General features: G+C 41.1%; 2 long non-coding RNA genes across 2 annotated transcripts; both read right to left on the bottom strand.

The window, feature by feature from the left end:
• Positions 1 to 4,703: 4,703 nt before the first annotated feature.
• LOC147365035 (uncharacterized) lies at positions 4,704 to 5,754 on the bottom strand. Its single transcript, XR_015135117.1, has 2 exons — positions 5,292 to 5,754; positions 4,704 to 5,204 (listed from the first exon to the last, which is right to left on the bottom strand). It is a non-coding gene; the product is annotated as an uncharacterized LOC147365035 (long non-coding RNA).
• Positions 5,755 to 14,451: 8,697 nt separating this feature from the next.
• On the bottom strand, positions 14,452 to 15,617 carry LOC147365034 (uncharacterized). Its single transcript, XR_015135116.1, has 2 exons — positions 14,696 to 15,617; positions 14,452 to 14,580 (listed from the first exon to the last, which is right to left on the bottom strand). It is a non-coding gene; the product is annotated as an uncharacterized LOC147365034 (long non-coding RNA).
• Between the last annotated feature and the right edge of the window lie 6,410 nt (positions 15,618 to 22,027).

Here is a 22,027-nt window from a genome sequence, read left to right as displayed (position 1 = left end):
GATGACTTCTAGTACCATTCTGACACAGTATATATGAAATACCAAGTATGGAATCATCACCTTCCCTTCAGTAGCAGGTGGAGAAGAAAGAAGGATTTATGAGGGGGTTAAATATGCTAGAACACCTTGTTACAGAAGTAACCTAAAAGGGTCACATTTTAGAATCAGCTCGTTGCAACAGGGACCCCCTGTGGTAAATATACTTGGACAGAAGAAATGTTTCACAGGAGTCAGTAGGTCTCAGTTCAGTTCAGTTCAGTTCAGTCACTCAGTCCTGTCAGACTCTTTGCGACCCCATGAATCACAGCACGCCAGGCCTCCCTGTCCACCATGAAATTTATGGACCGCCCATCATATTTCTTTGTTAAAGGTAGAAGCCAATAGTTTCGCTTGATCACGTGGACCATGGGGTCTATTGGAGGCAATGGGAAACATTCTGAATGAGGATCCAGACAAACCAGTTGGGAGCAATTTTCTTGATGTGATAATTGTGCAATTTTATGCAAATCACTTACTGACTAAGAAGCAGTTTCTTCACTTCTATAAGAGATTATGTAGACTAATTAATCAATTGTGGAGGTTAATTAACTTTACTTAATAAAGAACTTCCATAATAAAGTTCTTTCTACATGACATATTTCTATATAAATTCAACTGTTTAACATAGGAAATATCACAAGACCAAAACAATGATCCTACTTTTTCAGAACAGCAAATAGAACTTGATTTTTCTGTGTTGCCATCTATTAACTGACTTAGGAAATTATTATTGTATCAAACAACAAAAGGAAGGAACATTAGAGGCTTTTCTATGCTGCAGCCTTGGGAATGAAAGTAATCATTAATGACTGTGTTGTTACAGGCTGAATTCTGTCTCTTCCAACCTCCCCCACCCACTGAAAAATATATGTTGGGGACCTAATCCCTAGTACCTCAGAATATGACTTTATTTAGACAGTGTTCTTTAGAGAAATAATCAAGTTAAAATGAGATGTGGGTGGACTCTAATCCAACATGACTGTGTCCTTATAAAAAAGGGAAATTTGGACACAGAGAAGACACTAATAAAGGGAAAACAACATGAAGAGAACAGAGGAAACCCGCCCATCTACAAGCCAAGGAGAGGGTCCTGAAACAGATCTTTCTCTCACAGCCCTTGGAAGGAACCAGACTTGCTGACACCTTATTCATGGACTTTGATTCTCTACTTCAAGACAACAAATTTCTATTGTTGAAGGCACCCATTATGTCACAGTGGCCTTGGAAAACAACTATATGGTACTAATAATTATGTTATATAACATATATTCTCCTTTGAAAACCTTTTTTGTGTTCAAGAGATCTGGGTCAACACAGGAGTATAAGTTCAGTTCAGTTCAGTAGCTCAGTTGTCCAACTCTTTGCGACCACATGAATCAGAGCACGCCAGGCCTCCCTGTCCATCACCAACTCCCCGATTTCACTCAAACTCATGTCCATTGAGTCAGTGATGCCATCCAGCCATCTCATCCTCTGTTGTCCACTTCTCCTCCTGCCCCCAATCCTTCCCAGCATCAGAGTCTTTTCCAATGAGCCAACTCTTCGCATCAGGTGGCCAAAGTATTGGAGTTCCAGCTTCAACATAAGTCCTTCCAATGAACATCCAGGCCTGGTCTTCTTTGGGATGCTGGTTGTATCCCCTTGCAGTCCAAGGGACTCTCAAGACTCTTCTCCAATACTACAGTTCAAAAGCATCAATTCTTCGGCACTCAGCTTTCTTTATAGTCCAACTCTCACATCCATACATGACCACTGGAAAAACCATAGCCTTGACTAGACGGACCTTTGTTGACAAAGTACTATCTCTGCTTTTTAGTATGGTGTCTAGGTTGGCCAGAACTTTCCTTCCAAGGAGTAAGCATCTTTTAATTTCATGGCTGCAATCACCATATGCCGTGACTTTGGAGCCCCAAAAAAATAGTCTGACACTGTTTCCAATGTTTCTCCAACTATTTCCCATGAAGTGATGGGACCATATGCCATGATCTTCATTTTCTGAATGTTGAGCTTTAAGCCAACTTTTTCACTCTCCACTTTCACTTTCATCAAGAGGATCTTTAGTTCTTTTTCACTTTCTGCCATAGGGTCATGTCATCTGCATATCTGAGGCTACTTCCATCCCAGCGTTTCTCATGATGTATTCTGCATGGAAGTTAAATAAGCAGGGTGACAATATACAGCCTTGACGAACTCCTTTTCCTATTTGGAACCAGTCTGTTGTTCCATGTTCAGTTCTAACTGTTGCTTCCTGACCTGCATACAGGTTTCTCAAGACACAGGTCAGGTGGTCTGGTATTCCCATCACTTTCATAATTTTCCACAGTTTATTGTGATACACACAGTCAAAGGCTTTGGCATAGTCAATAAAGCACAAATAGATGTTTTCCTGGAACTATCTTGCTTTTTCCATGATCCAGCAGATGTTGGCAATTTGATCTCTGGTTTCTCTACCTTTTCTAAAACCAGCTTAAACATCTGGAGGTTCATTGTTCACGTATTGCTGAAGCCTGGCTTGGAGAATTTTGAGCATTACTTTACTAGCGTGTGAGATGTGTGCAATTGTGCAGTAGTTGGAGCATTCTTTGGCATTGCTGTTCTTTGGGATTGGAATGAAAACTGACCTTTTCCAGTCCTGTGGCCACTGCTGAGTTTTCCAAATTTGCTGGCATATTGAGTGCAGCACTTTCACAGCATCGTCTTCAATCCAAAGAGTGACTAAGTTTCTGATTGCTATGCCTCCCTCAAAACCCACTTCTAGTCAGGGTCCAACACATATGTACAACAATCCTCACAACAGTCCTTCCAATTATCTCAATTTTATGATTTAGGTGATGAGGCACATAGATTGTAAATGGCTGGTCCACTGTGACATACTTACTAAGAAGAAGAATCATAAAATATAATTTATGCTTAGACCTCTTTCCATAGCATCCTTAAAATGAGATAAAAAAGAGGATAAAAATGAATATTATAAATAAAAACTCCATTGAATGTCTGGTTTTACTTAAAAGTTACCTGATTATAACAAACATTTTCCAGAACATTTTTCCAGTGAAGGAAAAAGAGAATACTAAGCTAAGTTTCCTCCTCAAGGTCAAACAAGCCAATTACCAGGACCAAATGACAAAACAGAACTTCTAATGCAACTTACTTGCGCCCTCCTAGCCACCTCAGTCGGAGAAGGTAATGGCAACCCACTCCAGTACTCTTGCCTGGAGAATCCCACAGATGGAGGACCCGGAAAGGCTGCAGTCCATGGGGTCACGCAGAGTCAGACATGACTGAAGCGACTTAGCAGCAGCAGCAGCAGCAGCCACCACCTCAGTAAATGGGGGGAATATAGACCTGAGCACACAATGTCCCTTCCCTAGTCCTCCATTATAAAAGGCTCTTCCTTAGCCATCCTCCCACATCACTGCATCTGAGAAGCCCACTGAGTCAAGGATATATCTCTTCTAGATCTTGCTCTGGTTACTCAGATCCCAGGATTCCCTGCACACAAGGATTCCCCAGATCCACTTTTAAGGTTTACATGTGCTTCTTGCAAGGACCTTCTTCCCTGATGTATATATTCCACCAGTGTATACACAACCCAAGTCCAAGGGGTGGTCGATGAATGTCTCTTTGCAGGGATTGTAATCATGTTGGGCTAAGGTATCCCCATCAAAAATAGAATCCAAAAATAGATTCGGGTATATATAGGAATTTAGTATACTATAAATGCAGTATCCCAAGTCAATGGAGCAAGTGTGACGTTTTCAATAAATAAGTAGTGTTCTTATGAATGTCGATCCATTTGGAAAAAATAAAGAAATGTAAGTCTCTACATAAAAATTAATTTATTTTGGGATATACTCCTTTGAATCGTATGGTTCAAAATGGAGCTGCTAATTTCTTGCACAATCATCCCCCAGACATCACTAATTAATTGGTCAAATGTAGAGCAAAGCTGGGCTAGCCCTAATAGCCACCACAAGTTGTCCAGGGAACAGCATCTGGCTCACACTGAGTCAACCAGAGCCCTTCCTGGGAGGTTCTAAGTTGAAAAGAGGGAAAAAGAGAGACATTGAGTCCAGTCCTTCACAAGGATATAGGGAAGAAGATGTGAGCACAGGACCTGTAATCGGCCTACATGTTTATATATCATACTTAAATCCTCCACTGTTTTGAATCTTCCTCACATTATGCTCACTTGCTTCCTCTCTTCTTCCTTCAGAGTCAAATTACCTCTACTTCCTTTTGTCACATAGCATTTTATGCACTTCTCTGTCTGAGCACTTACCAAACTGTTTTGAGTTATCAGTTTACTTTTCATTCCTACAACCAACAGTTTTTATTAACAGGGACTATTTTGGGAATGAGGGCTACACCACTGTTGAAATCTGTCTCATGCCTGGAGCAGCCTATACGCTGAGGAAAAGTGGAGTAGTTAGACTACACGCCTGAGAGGCAGGCTGCCTGGGTTTCAATTTACTGTTGAGCAGTTCTGTGACTTCAGTAAGATACATAAATTCTCTGAGCTTGAATGCCTTCAACGGCAAAGTGAAGCTCATGAGAAGAATTGTGAGAATTCAAGGGGTTCACAAATGTTTGGGATCACACCTGGCATCTGCAGATCAAGGATGGTTTCTTTCACCTCTTTACGATCAGTGCTCAGCAGAATATCAGGCACACAGGATTTATTTCAATATATGCTTGTCAAATGAACAAATTTGTGGCTTTACCAAAAAAAAAAAAAAAAAAACTTATAATGAAGGACAAATCCTAGAGCCACACCGCCACCTTGTGGAGGGACACTAAGACTTCAGGAGCATGGTTTTCTGTGCTCAGCGGTTTGTATTCAGCTCTCCCTGCGGCCCCCACCACTGTGTCGCTCACAGCACAGAAGTACAAGGCAGAGTCACTCCCTAGAACAGATGGTTTCTTCAGGTGGAAAGAAGTTTGGCTCTTGTTAAATTCAGCCTCAAAGCCATAGTTGCCTTTAACCAAGGTGTCCCCTCTGATGTATTTCAGAAGGAACTGGAGACCTTGATTGCGATGCTGGACATACCAAAAAAGATAAGGGCTCCCCAAAACTGAATAGGTGCACTTCACAGTCACTGGATCCCCTTCTGCGACACGGACCTCAGCTTCTGGCTGAGTCACCGACTGAGCTCTCAGTCCACCTGTAAAGTAACGCACATCAGTGAAGCTTCTGAAAAAGAACGTAAGCGGGTAATACAAGTGCAAAACGGGAAGGGAATATCACTCACTGAGTGTAAACAGAATCCCAAGTGTCCAGATGTGTGCAGAGGCCATGGCTCAAGCTAGGCTGGATGGGGGCTCCTTTGCAGCTCACCTTTGCTGGAGATATGGCACCACCCCTAGAGACTATGTTCTCCACGAGCACAGGGTTTTACAAATGCCCCCTGGTGCTTCCTGGCACCTGTATCTTCTCTCAGTAGAGCAAGCTCTTCCCTCAGTCCTCCGTGAGAAGCAAGACTGCAGCACCTCCTGCGCTGAAGATAAAGCTCACAGTGCAGCGCCCCCTAGAGCCCACTTAGAATCAGGAGACTTTCTACTCTAGTAGCTGAGCCGCTTAACTGGTGACTCAGCGGTAAGGAATCCACCTGCCAATGCAGGAGACTCAGGTTCCATCTTGTGTCAGGAAGATCCTATGGAGGAGGAAATGACAAGCCATTCCAGTATTCTTGCCTGGAAAATTCCATGGACAGAGGAGCCTGGCAGGTTACAGTCCATGGCGTCACAAAGAGTCAGACACGGCTGAGCGCGCGAGCGCACACACACACACACCCACACACACGCCTGGGGCTTCCAGGTCTTATCACAGGACGGGTCCTCTGGATGTCTACATTTTCCATTGGTGTTCAAGGGCAAGAATTAGGGCTATGTGAACCAAAGTGGGAAAAAATTCATCCTCAGTGGTTTAAATGGTTTATGCTCTCTCAAGATAATACAGGGAAAAGCATATTTTGGTAGGATGGGGAAAACAGGAAAAAAAGGAAGGAAAGCATAGCATTGAATGGAGAGAGAAAGAAAAGTGAGAGAAAAGAAAAAAACAAACTAAGGGAAGAGTAAGGCAAGAGAAGACGACTGGTAAGAATGAGCTTATTAGTCTCTTTAGAAATAATTTAGAGCCGACTTCCAGTTAAATCTGTTTGACCACAATGTAACTTGAGTTTTTCTCTTGGTAGGGTCTGATGGGACCCATATCTATGATATTTAAATCGTCATACAAGAAGAACCTGAACCTTCTCTTTAAACATTTTTAGAGAGAAAAAAAGAAGGGATGGTGTTATAAACTTGTTATAAATATTTGTCACAGTAGGTTTTACAGCTAAAAAACTTCAATGAAGGTTTGCAAAAATAGAAATTTTCCACATAGAGAGGCTACTTCAAACAGACTTCAGATGAAATACACATGGATTAAAAGTTGATGATTACCTAAGCTTGGGGTATTATGATGATGACAAAGAGTTCATTTTAAGGGGAAGACAGGCTAAAGTTTTATGCTAAAACAATGCCACAGTAGCAGCAGAGTGATTATTCAATAGAGTCGGACTTAAAGAAAATAAGCAAGTATCAGTATAAAGAAGTTGTTTCTCTGATTTTCCTTATTTTGCCTTTAAGTAATATCCAAAGAAACCACACAATTTAGAAAGAGGATAGAAAATCTCTTTGCTTTCAATCAGAAAAAAATGTGGAACATAGCTATTTCTCAAAGCTTTGCTAAGGATTTCATACTTAACTAACTGAAACCTTGACCCTATTATAATGTCTTTCTTTGAAATATGTAAGTTATCTTTAAATAATAATCTTCAAGTCCCAAAGAGGCTTATGATTAATGGGAAAATAGAATAAATTTCTTCTCTTTCTGTCTAGAGCTTAAGTGTTAGTGTTGTATCTTAAAAGGTACTGGCAGTCATCTCCAGAGGAATGATTGGGAAAAGCTTAAAGAAAGGAAGATTTTTAAATACATGTGCAGGATTAGGGGAAATCTCCAAGACAAGGTAAAGCACCCTGGCACCAACAACAGTAAAAAGGCTTCACCAGTCCTAGGCTTGAAGGGACAGAGGAGGAAGAAATGATCCCAGCCTGGGAGACCTGTAACTGAGGTGGATCCACAGGACCTGTGGATTTCAGCACAGGAAAGGAAAGATCGCAGAATACAAACAGGCTGACCACTCTTTCTTGCCAGTGGCTCCCACTGGGCCAAACCCAACTAGCAGCAGAAAAGACAAGTGCATAGAAGTCAGCCTCCTGGGTGTAGAGCAGGATGGAGCATATACTTGGAGAGAACAGAGAATATCCAGTCCCCTGAAATTGGATTTAGGGTTCCCCTATAACCTCAGATATGCAGATGACACCACCCTTATGGCAGAAAGTGAAGAGCAACTCAAAACCCTCTTGATGAAAGTGAAAGAGGGAGAGTGAAAATGTTGGCTTAAAGCTCAACATTCAGAAAACGAAGATTATAGCATCCGGTCCCATCACTTCTTGGGAAATAGATGGGGAAACAGTGGAAACAGTGTCAGACTTTATTCTTCTGGGCTCCAAAATCACTGCAGATGGTGACTGCAGCCATGAAATTAAAAGATGATTACTCCTTGGAAGGAAAGTTATGACCAACCTAGACAGCATATTCAAAACCAGAGACATTACTTTGCCAACAAAGGTCCGTCTAGTCAAGGCTATGGTTTTTCCAGTGGTCATGTATGGATGTGAGAGTTGGACTGTGAAGAATCTGAGCGCTGAAGAATTGATGCTTTTGAACTGTGGTGTTGGAGAAGACTCTTGAGTGTCCCTTGGACTGCAAGGAGATCCAACCAGTCCATTCTGAAGGAGATCAGCCCTGGGATTTCTTTGGAAGGAATGATGCTAAAGCTGAAACGCCTGGCGTGCTGAGATTCATGGGGTCGCAAAGAGTCAGACACGACTGAGCGACTGATCTGATCTGATCAATCAGACAAAATGTGGGTTTATCCTAAATGTCTGCTCAGACATATCTATACAGCACTTTGATTGATATATCAAGATAAAAAAGTCAAAACCATAGTCCAATATAGACTTTGGTGCCATAACTAAAGTTTCAGGGTAGTTGCCTAATCTCTACTTCTCCTCTCCTATACAGATACAGCATGCAAAGCATGTAGAACTATGCCTAGATACTGCAAGTGACTCACTGTGCTTACCTTAAATTATTTAATAATCAATTCCAAGAGTCACAAATGAACTAAAATTTTAAGAGGCTACACGTCCAAAGGATTCCTAGGGCATCAACTAAGCTTTCAGATTTAAACAAAATAGACTCACTAGCTATCCTTCTTATGTGCTTTATGAGATTGATGAGAGTATTATTCATCAAATGTCTATTGTGAGCATAATGTTAAGCCCATTACATTTCTTGACTTATTTTTCCTCCTAATATTTTAGAGATGAAATATTAGGAGTTCAGGAATATTTGATTATTCAAGCCATCCTTAAAGAAACAGAACAAAGATTTTAACCCATACTTTTCTGACTGTAAAAGAATAAATCACATTGAGAATTTCAATTTTGATCGTTTACTTTTTTAAAATACCTTACAATATTGGAAAGTAATTCCATTATCCTAATAAAGTTACAGAATCATATTCTTATGTGCCACTTACCTTTAGAGGCAATCTTTTAACTGGGTGTATACCAAATACTGACTTCATATGTATGTGCCACTTAATCAAAGCAGCCCCTAGATCATTGCTTCTAGGAGATCCTCAGACATTGAAAGAACTGAATGAGCTACTGACCCCAAGAAAACCTTAGCAGCAATGTGGTTATGACCAGCAGCAGGCAGAACAGATCAATCTAGGGACACCTTGGACAGCTCTACACCCACTGCATTGGACTCTCCATATTTAGTCTCAGCCCTGTTGGGCATCTTTAGTCTCAGGAGCCTTAGAATAGCGTTCTCAACCAGGAATTTTTTTATGAGAAGTAAATCTCAGAAAAAAAATGGAAATTTCTATATATGTACATACTTCCAGGATTTTGGAGTACAGGGCATTTTACTCTCCTGTGAATGTTTCACAAGTCATCATCGAATTGAGAGTTTCATGATGCTTTTAACACTGTGCTGTCACTGAGCTCTCTTCATAAATGCTCTCTCATCAGCTGTATTTTCCCCTTCTTTTATTTCATCCATGTCCCACTTCTCCTTTGGGTAAGAACACCTTTAGTGTTCTACATGTAAGCTGAAAAATCTGGTAAGAAGACTAGTTCTTTAATCCATTTTGAGTTTATTTTTGTGTATGGTGTTAGAAATGTTCTAGTTTCATTCTTTTACAAGTGGCTAACCAGTTTTCCCAGCACCACTTGTTAAAGAGATTGTCTTTAATCCATTGTATATTCTTGCCTCCTTTGTCAAATGTAAGACCAGAAACTATAAAACTCCTAGAGGAGAACATAGGCAAAACACTCTCCGACATACATCACAGCAGGATCCTCTATGACCCACCTCCTAGAATATTGGAAATAAAAGCAAAAATAAGCAAATGGGACCTAATTAAACTTAAAGGCTTCTGCACAACAAAGGAAACTATAAGCAAGGTGAAAAGACACCCTTCAGAATGGGAGAAAATAATAGCAAATGAAGCAACTGACAAACAACTAATCTCAAAAATACACTGCCAGTTCAGGTTCAATGCACGATGCTGGATGCTTGGGGCTGGTGTACTGGGACGACCCAGAGGGATGGTATGGGGAGGGAGGAAGGAGGAGGGAAAAAAAAAAAAAACAGGCTGGGAATATACAGCCTCCTTTAGGGGGTATAAAGAGAGAGGCTGCAAGTATTTTGAACACTAGTGTAATTGCCTGCAGTGAGTAGAGTCAACCACTTAATACCTATGCCTATTTAAGTTTTATAAAGACTTCTACCCACAATTTAAAATTCATGGAGTTATTTTATTCTCCCCTTTCTCTTTTTCTAAACCCAAGAAAAAATTTATGAATAAACAAGTAAACTTTAAAAAAATATATACAAGCAACTCCTACAGCTCAATTCCAGAAAAATAAATGAGCCAATCAAAAAATGGGCCAAAGAACTAAATAGACATTTCCCCAAAGAAGACATACAGATGGCTAACAAACACACGAAAAGATGCTCAACATCACTCATTATCAGAGAAATGCAAATCAAAACCACAATGAGGTACCATTTCATGCCAGTCAGAATGGCTGCGATCCAAAAGTCTACAAGCAATAAATGCTGGAGAGGATGTGGAGAAAAGGGAACCCTCTTACACTGTTGGTGGGAATGCAAACTAGTACAGCCACTATGGAGAACAGTGTGGAGATTCCTTAAAAAACTGGAAATAGAACTGCCTTACGATCCAGCAATCCCACTGCTGGGCATACACACTGAGGAAACCAGAAGGGAAAGAGACACGTGTACCCCAATGTTCATCGCAGCACTGTTTATAATAGCCAGGACATGGAAGCAACCTAGATGTCCATCAGCAGATGAATGGATAAGGAAGCTGTGGTACATATACACAATGGAGTATTACTCGGCCATTAAAAAGAATACATTTGAATCAGTTCTAATGAGGTGGATGAAACTGGAGCTTATTATACAGAGTGAAGTAAGCCAGAAAGAAAAACACCAATACAGTATACTAACGCATATATATGGAATTTAGAAAGATGGTAACAATAATCCTGTATACAAGACAGCAAAAGAGACACTGATGCATAGAACAGTCTTATGGACTCTGTTGGAGAGGGAGAGGGTGGGGAGATTTGGGAGAATGGCATTGAAACATGTATAATATCATGTATAAAACGAGTCGCCAGTCCAGGTTCGATGCACGATACTGGATGCTTGGGGCTGGTGCACTGGGACGACACAGAGGGATGGTATGGGGAGGAGGAGGGTTCAGGATGGGGAACACATGTATACCTGTGGCGGATTTATTTTGATATTTGGCAAAACCAATATAATATTGTAAAGTTTAAAAATAAAATTAAATTAGAAAAAAAAAAGAAGAAGACTAGTTCTTGACATTTTAAACAATAGAATCAAAACACCAACATAAAAGGTAGGGTTTTCAATATGTCACTCCTCAATGAACTGAAAACAACTTCTTATATGAACGAAAGGAATTCTCTGTCTCTTCTTGCTTGCCAAAGCAACGAGGGGCCATGTGTTTATTCCCTGTTTGTGGAGCAGCAAGAGCACACGTGTGGAACTCATGGAGAAGACGCACACGTGGCTCATACTCAGATATTTCATTTGCTGAAAAGGCGAGATTAACACAGTTTTAAGCAAACAATCATCCAAAATAGAATATGCCTAAAGGAGTGGCACAAACATACATCAATTTATATGTCTATACAATTTGGATGTTACTAAAAACAGAGAAAATTCTGAAAAGATGGGAATACCAGACCACCTGACCTGTCTCTTGAGAAATCTGTATGCAGGTCAGGAAGCAACAGTTAGAACTGGACATGGAACAGACTGGTTCCAAATAGGAAAAGGAGTACATCAAGGCTGTATATTGTCACCCTGCTTATTTAACTTATATGCAGAGTACATCATGAGAAACACAGGGCTGGAGGAAGCACAAGCTGGGATCAAGATCTGGGAGAATTATCAATGACCTCAGATATGCAGATGACACCACCCTTATGGCAGAAAGTGAAGAAGAACTAAAGAGCCTCTTGATGAAGGTGAAAGAGGAGTGAAAAAATTGGCTTAAAGCTCAACATTCAAAAAATAAGATCATGGCAACCAGTCCCATCATTTCATGGCAAATAGATGTGGAAACAGTGGCTGACTTTATTTTTCTGGGCTCCAAAATCACTACAGATGGAGATTGCAACATGAAATTAAAAGATGCTTACTACTTTGAAGGAAAGTTATGACTAGCCTAGAGAGCATATTAAAAAACAGAGACATTACTTTGTCAACAAAGGTCCGTCTAGTCAAGGCTATGGTTTTTCCAATGGTCATGTATGGATATGAGAGTTGGACTATAAAGAAAGCTGAGTGCCGAAGAATTGATGTTTTTGAACTGTGGTGTTGGAGAAGACTCTTGAGAGTCCCTTGGACTGCAAGGAGATCTAACCAGTCCATCCAAAAGGAGACCATGCCTGGGTGTTCATTGGAAAGACTGATGTTGAAGCTGAAACTCCAATACTTTGGCCACCTGCTGCGAAGAGCTGACCCATTTGAAAAGACCCTGATGCTGGGAAAGATTGAAGGCAGGAGAAGGGAACAACAGAGGATGAGATGGTTGGATGGCATCACCGACTCAATGGACATGGGTTTGGGTAGACTCCAGCAGTTGGTGATGGACAGGGAGGCCTGGCGTGCTGCAGTTCATGGGATTGCAAAAAGTCAGACACGACTGAATGACTGAACTGAACTGAACTGAAAAGCAGAGAATGGGCTTCTCAGGTGGCGCTAGTGGTAAAGAACTCACCGGCCAATGCAGGAGACATAAGAGACACAGGTTTGATCCCTGTGTCAGGAAGATCCCCTGGAGAAGGGCATGGCAACCCTCTCCAGTATTCTTGCCTGGAGAATCCCATGGACAGAAGAGCCTGGCAGGGTACGGTCCTAAGGGTCGCAAAGAGTCAACTGAAGCAACTTAGCACGCACACAAAAGTAGAGAATAGTGGTTAAAGCCTCAAGATCCGGGCTCCTGAATCTGAGATTCTCACATCAAACTTCGATGAGCAATAGAATTTCCAGAGAGACATTTATAGAAAATACAGACTTCTGGGTCCCATCCCTGCAAACTATGATTCCGTTACTCTGGAATGCAGGGGAGAAAAAAATCTACTCTTTTTAACAAAACTCCAGAGACTTCTGGTAAAAAAAAAAAAAGAAAATCACAGATCTGTCCTAGGACTTTAGTCTCTAAAGTGGGAAGGAAAGATCTGGGTATAAAGACAAAGATAATTTAACAAACATATGGGAAGAATATATTACAACTTATACGGTATGTTTTTTAAGTGTAAAAATTTGGAATAAGATTGAATTTTACTAATATTTCATATACTAATTGACACTGGCATCCTCACTTAGTGTATATATCAAATTATAATAAGTAAAATATCCTGAGAGAAGGATTAAGGTTTCAAACTCAAGGCTTTTGGTAGTAGCTATTCACTCATTTGTTCCCTTTCAGCTAATTATACTATCAAATGTTAACTAAAGTACACTTTACAAAATGTGTGTATAACTCCATGGACTATAGGCCTCAAGGCTCCTCTGTCGATGGAATTTTCCAGGCAAGAATACTGGCGCAGGTTGTTATTTCCTACTCCAAGGGATCTTCCTGACCCAGGGATTGAACCCACATGTCCTGCAATGGCAGGCAGATTCTTTACCACTGAGCCAATTGTGTCTTTAAAAAATTCCCACAAACAGAGTGAAGTTGGCAGATAATATTTAAAGTGCAGAAAGCAAGAAGAAAATAGCAGAGTGGACATGATTCTTCCTCTCTGCTATTTTCTTCTTGCTTTCTGCATTTTCATTTAAATATTATCAGCCAGCTTCATTCTCTTTGCGGGAATTATTTTTAAGACACAGGTGGTGCAGTGGTAAAGAATCAGCCATTTTACAATGGAAAGCAAAAATACTCGAGGCATATTTCAAAAAGAAAGAGATCAAAAGTGTTTCAGTTATCCAAAAGAAAATTTTAAACATGAATTCACAGAACCATTATTGAAACACTCCATAAAAACTTATTTCCCTGTGTACTTTTAGTATATATGGTGCTGTGCTGTGCTGTGCTTATTTACTCAGTCATGTCCAACTCTTTGCGACCCCATGGACTGTAACCCTCCAGGCACCTCTGTCCATGAGGATTCTCCAGGCAAGAATACTGGTGTTCTGCTCCAGGGAATCTTACCAACCCAGGGACGGAACCCAGGTCTCCTGCATTGCAGGGAGATTTTTGCCATCTGAGTCACCAGGGAAGCCCAAGAATACTGGAGTGGGTACCCTAACCCTTCTTCAGGGAATTTTTCTGACCCAGGAATCTAACGGGGGTCTCCTGCATTGCAGGGTCATTACAAGCTGGGCTACAAGGGAAGCCCATTGTATATAGTGTTTGGACTCAAATGTTTTTCCTGACAATGCAAATGGAAAAGCTTGGGGGAATGCTGAATTGGGAGTAGGAGGGGAAGCAATTATTGTTCGTCTTTCTTCCACACCTGCAAATGCTGTGACCTCTCCTTGTTTCTGTTCAGCTCTTCATGGATGCCCTGCTTCTGTGTACCTCAGAGCACAATAGTAAACCCCCGCATCTGTCGGCTGCACCTGGAGGATGAGCAGTGATGAAGACAAACTCTCATATGTCATGTTGTAGCGTCCCTGTTGAGAAGGCTTTGGGCCCTTAATGAGGAGTCTTGGTGCAAATCCTGGGAAGTGAAGGTACCAGAGGAAGTCATAAACATTGGATACAGAGTGATTACAGGAAATTTCTGCCACAGCTCCCTCCGAAGAGACCACAGTGGGAGACTGAAATACTTGCTCTTTGCTCTCTGCAACTACAGGAAACAAACAAACAAACAAAAAAGAATGTTGTGACTTTGAAATTGAAAACAAATTTTAAAACAAAGACATATATTTTTCCAAGACCAGATGCTGAAAAGGCTTACCCACCCTTCCAGAGAGAGCTGAGGAGGAGACCCAGCCACACTGCTTCTAGAGTGCTCTGCAAAGCCATGGCCAAAATGCAGCTGGTCTCAGGCCAGTTGCCTCAAGTGTAACACTCACAGGAAGCTGATTATAGGCTGCCTCTTTTGCATTTTCTTCTGTGTCATGACATCATCAGTCAGAATCTATGAACCAAGAAGAATCACTACAATTCTGAGGCTACTTAATAACTTCATCTGTACTTTGTTCTGAGTAGGGAGTCTTAAAAAAGGAGATGCCCTGGAGGAGGAAATGGCAACCCACTCCAGTATTCTTGCCTGGAAAATCCCATGTACAGAGGAGCCTGGCAGGCTACAAGTCCATGGGGTCACAAAGAGTCAGACAAGACTTAGCAACTGAGCACACACACATCCTCTCAGAGGTCACCACAGCTGTGCATGTAAGAAGGCATTAATCATTTAAGAAGCTTGCTTCCCTCATTAACGGTGCCAGAAAGAGTCTCCAATGATGGGAGGAGACTGATTCATCATTCGAACTAAAGTGATAGGTTCACACAAAAAAGTACGCTGAACTTATCATATGTAATATAATGCTATGCTAATATATTCAAAATAATGATCATGAAATCTTAGTGCCCGTGGTAGATGAGCAATGCATATTTTTAAGGCACAAAAATTACAATGTAAATTACAATATTCATCAAAGTTTGACTCTTTGCATCCAAGGTGATCTCTGGAATAAGTATGGAAGGAAAATCTCACTTACATTTTTCTGTAACCAAAAGAAACTGGGTCTAGAAAGACCCAAAATTGCATCTGGAGATGACCTTTTTTGGATAGTGAAAGTGAAAGTGAAAGTCACTTAGTCGTGTCCAACTCTTTGTGACCCCATGAACTATACAATCCGTGGAATTCTCCAGGCAAGAATACTGGAGTAGGTAGCCGTTCCCTTCTCCAGGGCATCTTCCCAACTGAGGGATCGAACCCAGCTTTCCCACATTGCAGGCTTTTGGATATTACCTATCTTCATTTTATAGCCTGAGACTGTCCCATCTGTTACTAATGAGGGCTTAGTAGTTCTAGCTGAGGGTTTTATACAGATTTTAATGGGATTTTATTTGAAAAAGAAGAGAACAGAAGATCTGTGGCCATTCAAGTTTTGTACAGTAGCATTTATCGGAGAAGGCAATGGCACCCCACTCCAGAACTTTTGCCTAGAAAATCCCATGGAGGAGGAGCCTGGTAGGCTGCAGTCCATGGGGTCGCTAGAGTCGGACACAATTGAGCGACTTCACTTTCACTTTTCACTTTCATGCATTGGCGAAGGAAATGGCAACCCACTCCAGTGTTCTTGCCTGGAGAATCCCAGGGACCGGGAAGCCTGGTGGGCTACCCTCTATGGGGTCGCACAGAGTCGGACACGACTCAAGTGACTTAGCAGCAGTAGCAGCATTTACATGTACACCAGCGCCGCCTAGTGGGCTCCATGGGAACTGATGGAAGGTCATGTCCCACGCAACCTCTGAGACGGTCTTCATAGCTTCTCACAACCTGAAGAGGTGTTTTTGCCCTTTGCTTTTCTTCAAATTCCTCTTCTTTATTCAATATCCATAAGGATATGAAAACTATAGAGAGGAAATAATCACCTTCTTAGAAAGCCTTCTGGTTAACGAAAGATGTTCCTCATTCAGGAGAGTGGTTATTTAAAATACACTTCCATAGAGTGGAATGTTTCCTTTCCTCATCCTAAAATGGTTGTTTTATTCATTTCCTTTTCTATCTTTTTTTAATAGTCTCCCATATCAGGAAAAATTTCCAGTTTATTGTGATCCACACAGTCAAAGGCTTTGGCATAGTCAATAAAGCAAAAATAGATGTTTTCCTGGAACTCTCTTGCTTTTTCCATGATCCAGCGGATGTTGGCAATTTGATCTCTGGCTCCTCTGCCTTTTCTAAAACCAGCTTGAACAACTGGAAGTTCATTGTTCACGTATTGCTGAAGCCTGGCTTGGAGAATTTTGAGCATTACTTTACTAGCATGTGAGATGAGTGCAATTGTGCAGTAGTTTGAGCATTCTTTGGCATTGCCTTTCTTTGGCACTGGAATGAAAACTGACCTTTTCCAGTCCTGTGGCCACTGCTGAGTTTTCCAACTTTGCTGGCATGTTGAGTGCAGCACTTTCACAGCATCATCTTTCAGGAATTGAAACAGCTCAACTGGAATGCCATCGCGTCCACTAGCTTTGTTCATAGTGATGCTTTCTAAGGCCCACTTGACTTCACATTCCAGCATGTCTGGCTCTAGGTGAGTGATCACACCATCGTGATTAGCTGGGTGGTAAAGCTCTATTTGTACAGTTTGTGTATTCCTGCCACCTCTTCTTACTATCTTCTGCTTCTGTTAGGTCCATACCATTTCTGTCCTTTATCCAGCCCATCTTTGCATGAAATGTTCCCTTGGTGTCTCTAATTTTCTTGAAGAGATCTCTAGTCTTTCCCATTCTATTGTTTTCCTCTATTTCTTTCCATTGATCTCTGAGGAAGGATTTCTTATCTCTCCTTGCTATTCTTTGGAACTCTGCATTCAGATGCTTATATCTTTCCTTTTCTCCTTTGCTTTTCACTTCTCTTCTTTTCACAGCTATTTGTAAGGCCTCCTCAGACAGCCATTTTGCTTTTTTGCATTTCTTTTCCATGGAGATGGTCTTGATCCCTGTCTCCTGTACAATGTCCCAAACCTCCGTCCATAGCTCATCAGGCGCTCTATCTGTCAGATCTAGTCCCTTAAATCTATTTCTGACTTCCACTGTATAACCATAAGGATTTAATTTAGGTCATACCTGAATGGTCTAGTGGTTTTCCCTACTTTCTTCAATTTAAGTCTGTTCAATAAGGAGTTCATGGTCTGAGCCACATTCAGCTCCCGGTCTTGTTTTGGCTGACTGTATAGAGCTTCTCCATAGTTGGCTGCAAAAAATATAATCAATCTGATTTTGGTGTTGACCATCTGCTGATGTCCATGAGTAGAGTCTTCTCTTGTGTTGTTGGAAGAGGGTGTTTGCTATGACCAGTGCGTTCTCTTGGCAAAACTCTATTAGCCTTTGTCTTGCTTCATTCTGTACTCAAAAGCCAAATTTACCTATTAATCCAGGTGTTTCCTGACTTCCTACTTTTGCATTCCAACGCTTATAATGAAAAGGACAACTTTTTTGGGTGTTAGATCTAAAAGGTCTTGTAAGTCTTCATAGAACTCTACAACTTCAGATCTTCAGTGTTACTGGTTGGGGCATAGGCTTGGAATACCGTGATATTGAATGGTTTGCCTTGGAAACAAACAAAGATCATTCTGTCATTTTTGAGATTGCATCCAAGTACTGCATTTCGGACCCTTTTGTTGACCATGATGGCTACTCCATTTCTTCTAAGGGATATCTGCTCACAGTAGTAGATATAATAGTCATCTGAGTTAAATTCACCCATTCCAGTCCATCTTAGTGTGCTGAGTCCTAGAATGTCGATGTTCATGCTTGCCATCTGCCGTTTGACCACTTCCAATTTGCCTTGATTCATGGACCTGACATTCCAGGTTCCTATGCAATATTGCTCTTTACAGCATCGAACCTTGCTTCTATCATCAGTCACATCCACAGCTGGGTATTGTTTTTGCTTTGGTTCCATCCCTTTATTCTTTCTGGAGTTATTTCTCCACTGGTCTCCAGTAGCATATTGGGCACCTACCAACCCGGGGAGTACATCTTTCAGTGTCCTATCTCTCTGCCTTTTCATACTGTTCATGGGGTTCTCAAGGCAAGAATACTGAAGGGGTTTGCCATTCCCTTCTCCAGTGGACCACATTCAGTGGTCTCTCCACCACGACCCCTCCGTCTTGGGTAGCCCCACACGGTATGGCTTAGTTCATTGAGTTAGACAAGGCTGTGGTCCATGTGATCAGATTGGCTAGTTTTCTCTGATTATGGTTTCTCTGATGCCGTCTCGCAACACCTACCATCTTACTTGGGTTTCTCTTACCTTGGACGTGGGGTATCTCTTCATGGCTATTCCAGCAAAGCAGCCTCTTGAGGCTGTCTATTAAGGAACCTGTATGTGGGTCAGGAAGCAACAGTTAGAACTGGACATGGAGCAACGGACTGATTGCAAATACAAAAAGGAGTACGTCAAGGCTGTATATGGTCACCCTGCTTATTTAATTTCTATGCAGAGTACAACATGAGAAACACTGGGCTGGAAGAAGCACAAGCTGGAATCAAGATTGCCAGGAGGAATATCAATAACCTCAGCTATGCAGATGACACCACCCTTATGGCAGAAAGTGAAGAGGAACTAAAAACACTCTTGATGAAAGTGAAGGAGGAAAGTAAAAAAGTTGGCTTAATGCTCAACATTCAGAAAACTAAAATCATGGAATCTGGTCCCATCACTTCATGGGAAATAGATGGGGAAACAATGTCAGACTGTATTTTTTGGGGTCCAGAATCACTGCAGATGGTGATTGCAGCCATGAAATTAAAATATGCTTACTCCTTGGAAGGAAAGTTATGACCAACCTAGATAGGATATTAGAAAGCAGAGATATTACTTTCCCAACAAAGCAAGTCAAAGCTATGGTTTTTCCAGTACTCATGTATGGATGTGATATTGGATGGTGAAGAAAGCTGAGTGCTGAAGAATTGGTGCTTTTGAACTGTGGTGTTGGAGAAGACTCTTCCAAGTCCCTTGGACTGCAAGAAGATCCAACCAGTCCATCTTAAAGGAGATCAGTCCTGGGTGTTCATTGGAGGGACCGATGTTGAAGCTGAAACTCCAGTATTTTGGCCACCTGATGGGAAGAGTTGATTCATTGGAAAAGACCCCACTGCTGGGAAGGATTGGGGGCAGGAGGAGAAGGGGACGACAGAGGATGAGATGGCTGGATGACATCACCGACTCAATGGACATGGGTTTGGGTGGACTCCAGGAGTTGGTGATGCACAGGGATGCCTGGCGTGCTGCGATTCATGGGGTCGCAAAGAGGTGGACATGACTGAGCGACTGAACTGAACTGAGGTCAGTAAAAATTAGTTCCTTCCCCAATATTTTTTTCTTCTTTTACTGAGAGGATCTTTAATAATGATAAGATGATCACTTAGGACTTCTTATTGATATATAGGTATTCCCAGGAAGTGCTAGTGGTAAAGAACCCACCTGTCAATGCAGGAAACATAAAAGATGGGTTCGATCCCTGAGTTGGGAAGATCCCCTGGAGGAGGACATGGCAACCGACTCCCGTATTCTTGCCTGGAGAATCCCATGCACAGAGGAGCCTGGCAAGCTATGATCCATAGGATTGCTAAGAGACAGACATGATTGAGTGACAAACACTGAAATGACTACAAAAAGCTTCCAAATAAATTACAGAATTTCAGTATGGCTGTAAAATTAAAATAAAGGAATCAAAGACAAGTGCACACAGATTCATTTAGTCCAAAAACTAATATAGCTACTATGATTAATTAGAGCTCTGAATTTTCTGAGAACTGGAACATAAAAGGTAACACAAAGAAAATACAGTTATACAAATAACTGATTAAGGGTTCAGGCAGCTTCTTCTTTGAAGCCAAGTGGTCTACAGCTATACATAACTTAAAACTCTTCAGATTACTGGGTATGTACTTCTGGTTCACAGCTTCTAACTACTGCAAAATGTTTAACCATGGGCTTCCTCCACATTTACCTATCCAATCCCTTAGTGATGGACTCCGAGGTTGCCTCTAACTTTCATCAACACAGCAATAAATGTTTCTGGATTTCCCCTTAACTGTGCAAGAACTTCTTTGGGATATGTATCAATCAAAGATGCTGTTGTTCAGTCACTCAGTCGTGTCCAACTCTTTGCAACCCCATGGACTGCAGCATGCCAGGATTCACTGTCATTCACCATCTCCCAGAGCTCACTCAAACTCATGTCCATTGAATCGGTGATGCAATCCAACCATCTCGTCCTCTGTCATCCCCTTATGTGTGTGTATATATATATATATATATATATATATATATATATAGTGTAGGAGAAATGCAGCTTTATTTTTCTCCATAGACCAGGACATTTTTCTCAACACTATCTACAAAATAATCCACCTTTCTCCCACAGGTATGTTTTACTATGTTTATTACATATAATGTTACCCATGAATTTGCTCTGTTTTTGAGTTTTATATTTTATATCATTGATCTAGTTGTTTCTGTAATACTAATACTACCATACTCTTTTATTAGCTTTATAAAGCAATATGCTTTATCAAGACCTCCCTTATTCAATGAGATTTTCAGATGCAATTCAATAAAGTCTAATCTGACTAGTTTATGCAGAAAAAATTAAGAGATATTAAAAGAAGAGATATGAGCTAAATGAAATCCCTTATGATTATACAGTGGAAGTGAGAAATAGATTTAAGGGACTAGATCTGATAGATAGAGTGCCTGATGAGCTATGAACAAATGTTCGTGACATTGTACAGGAGACAGGGATCAAGACGATCCCAATGGAAAAGAAATGCAAAAAAGCAAAATGGCTGTCTGAGGAGGCGTTACAAATAGCTGTGAAAAGAAGAGAAGTGAAAAGAAAGGAGAAAAGGAAAGATATTCCCATTTGAATGCAAAGTTCCAAAGAATAGCAAGGAGAGATAAGAAAACCTTCCTCAGTGATCAAGACAAAAAAATAGAGGAAAATAACAGAATGAGAAAGACTAGAGTTCTCTTCAAGAAAGTAGAGATACCAAGGGAACATTTAATGCAAAGATGGGCTGGATAAAGGACAGAAATGGCATGGACCTAACAGAAGCAGAAGATATTAACAAGAGGTGGCAAGAATACACAGAAGAACTATACAAAAAAGAGCTTCACAACCCAGATAATCACGATGGTGTGATCACTCACCTAGAGCCAGACATTCTGGACCGTGAAGTCAAGTGGGCCTTAGAAAGCATCACTACGAACAAAGCTAGTGGACGCGATGGCATTCCAGTTGAGCTCTTTCAAATTCTGAAAGATGATGCTGTGGAAGTGCTGCACTAAATATGCCACAAATTTGGAAAATTCAGCAGTGGCCACAGGACTGGAAAAGATCAGTTTTCACTCCTGTGCCAAAGAAAGGCAATGCCAAAGAATGCTCAAACTACCACACAATTGCACTCATCTCACACTCTAGTAAAGTACTGGTCAAAATTCCCCAAGCCAGGCTTCAGCAATACATGAACCGTGAACTTCCAGATGTACATTATGAGAAACGCTGGGCTGGAAGAAGCACAAGCTGGAATCAAGATTGCTAGGAGAAATATTAATA

Source organism: Bos grunniens, chromosome 10, assembly GCF_055505025.1.
Source record: "Bos grunniens cultivar Pamir isolate PY7600 chromosome 10, Bosgru_T2T1.0, whole genome shotgun sequence".
In the NCBI taxonomy this organism is placed as follows: domain Eukaryota; kingdom Metazoa; phylum Chordata; class Mammalia; order Artiodactyla; family Bovidae; genus Bos; species Bos grunniens.
The sequence above is the reverse complement of the archived record's forward strand: the minus strand, read 5'-3'. Positions and strand labels throughout refer to the sequence as shown.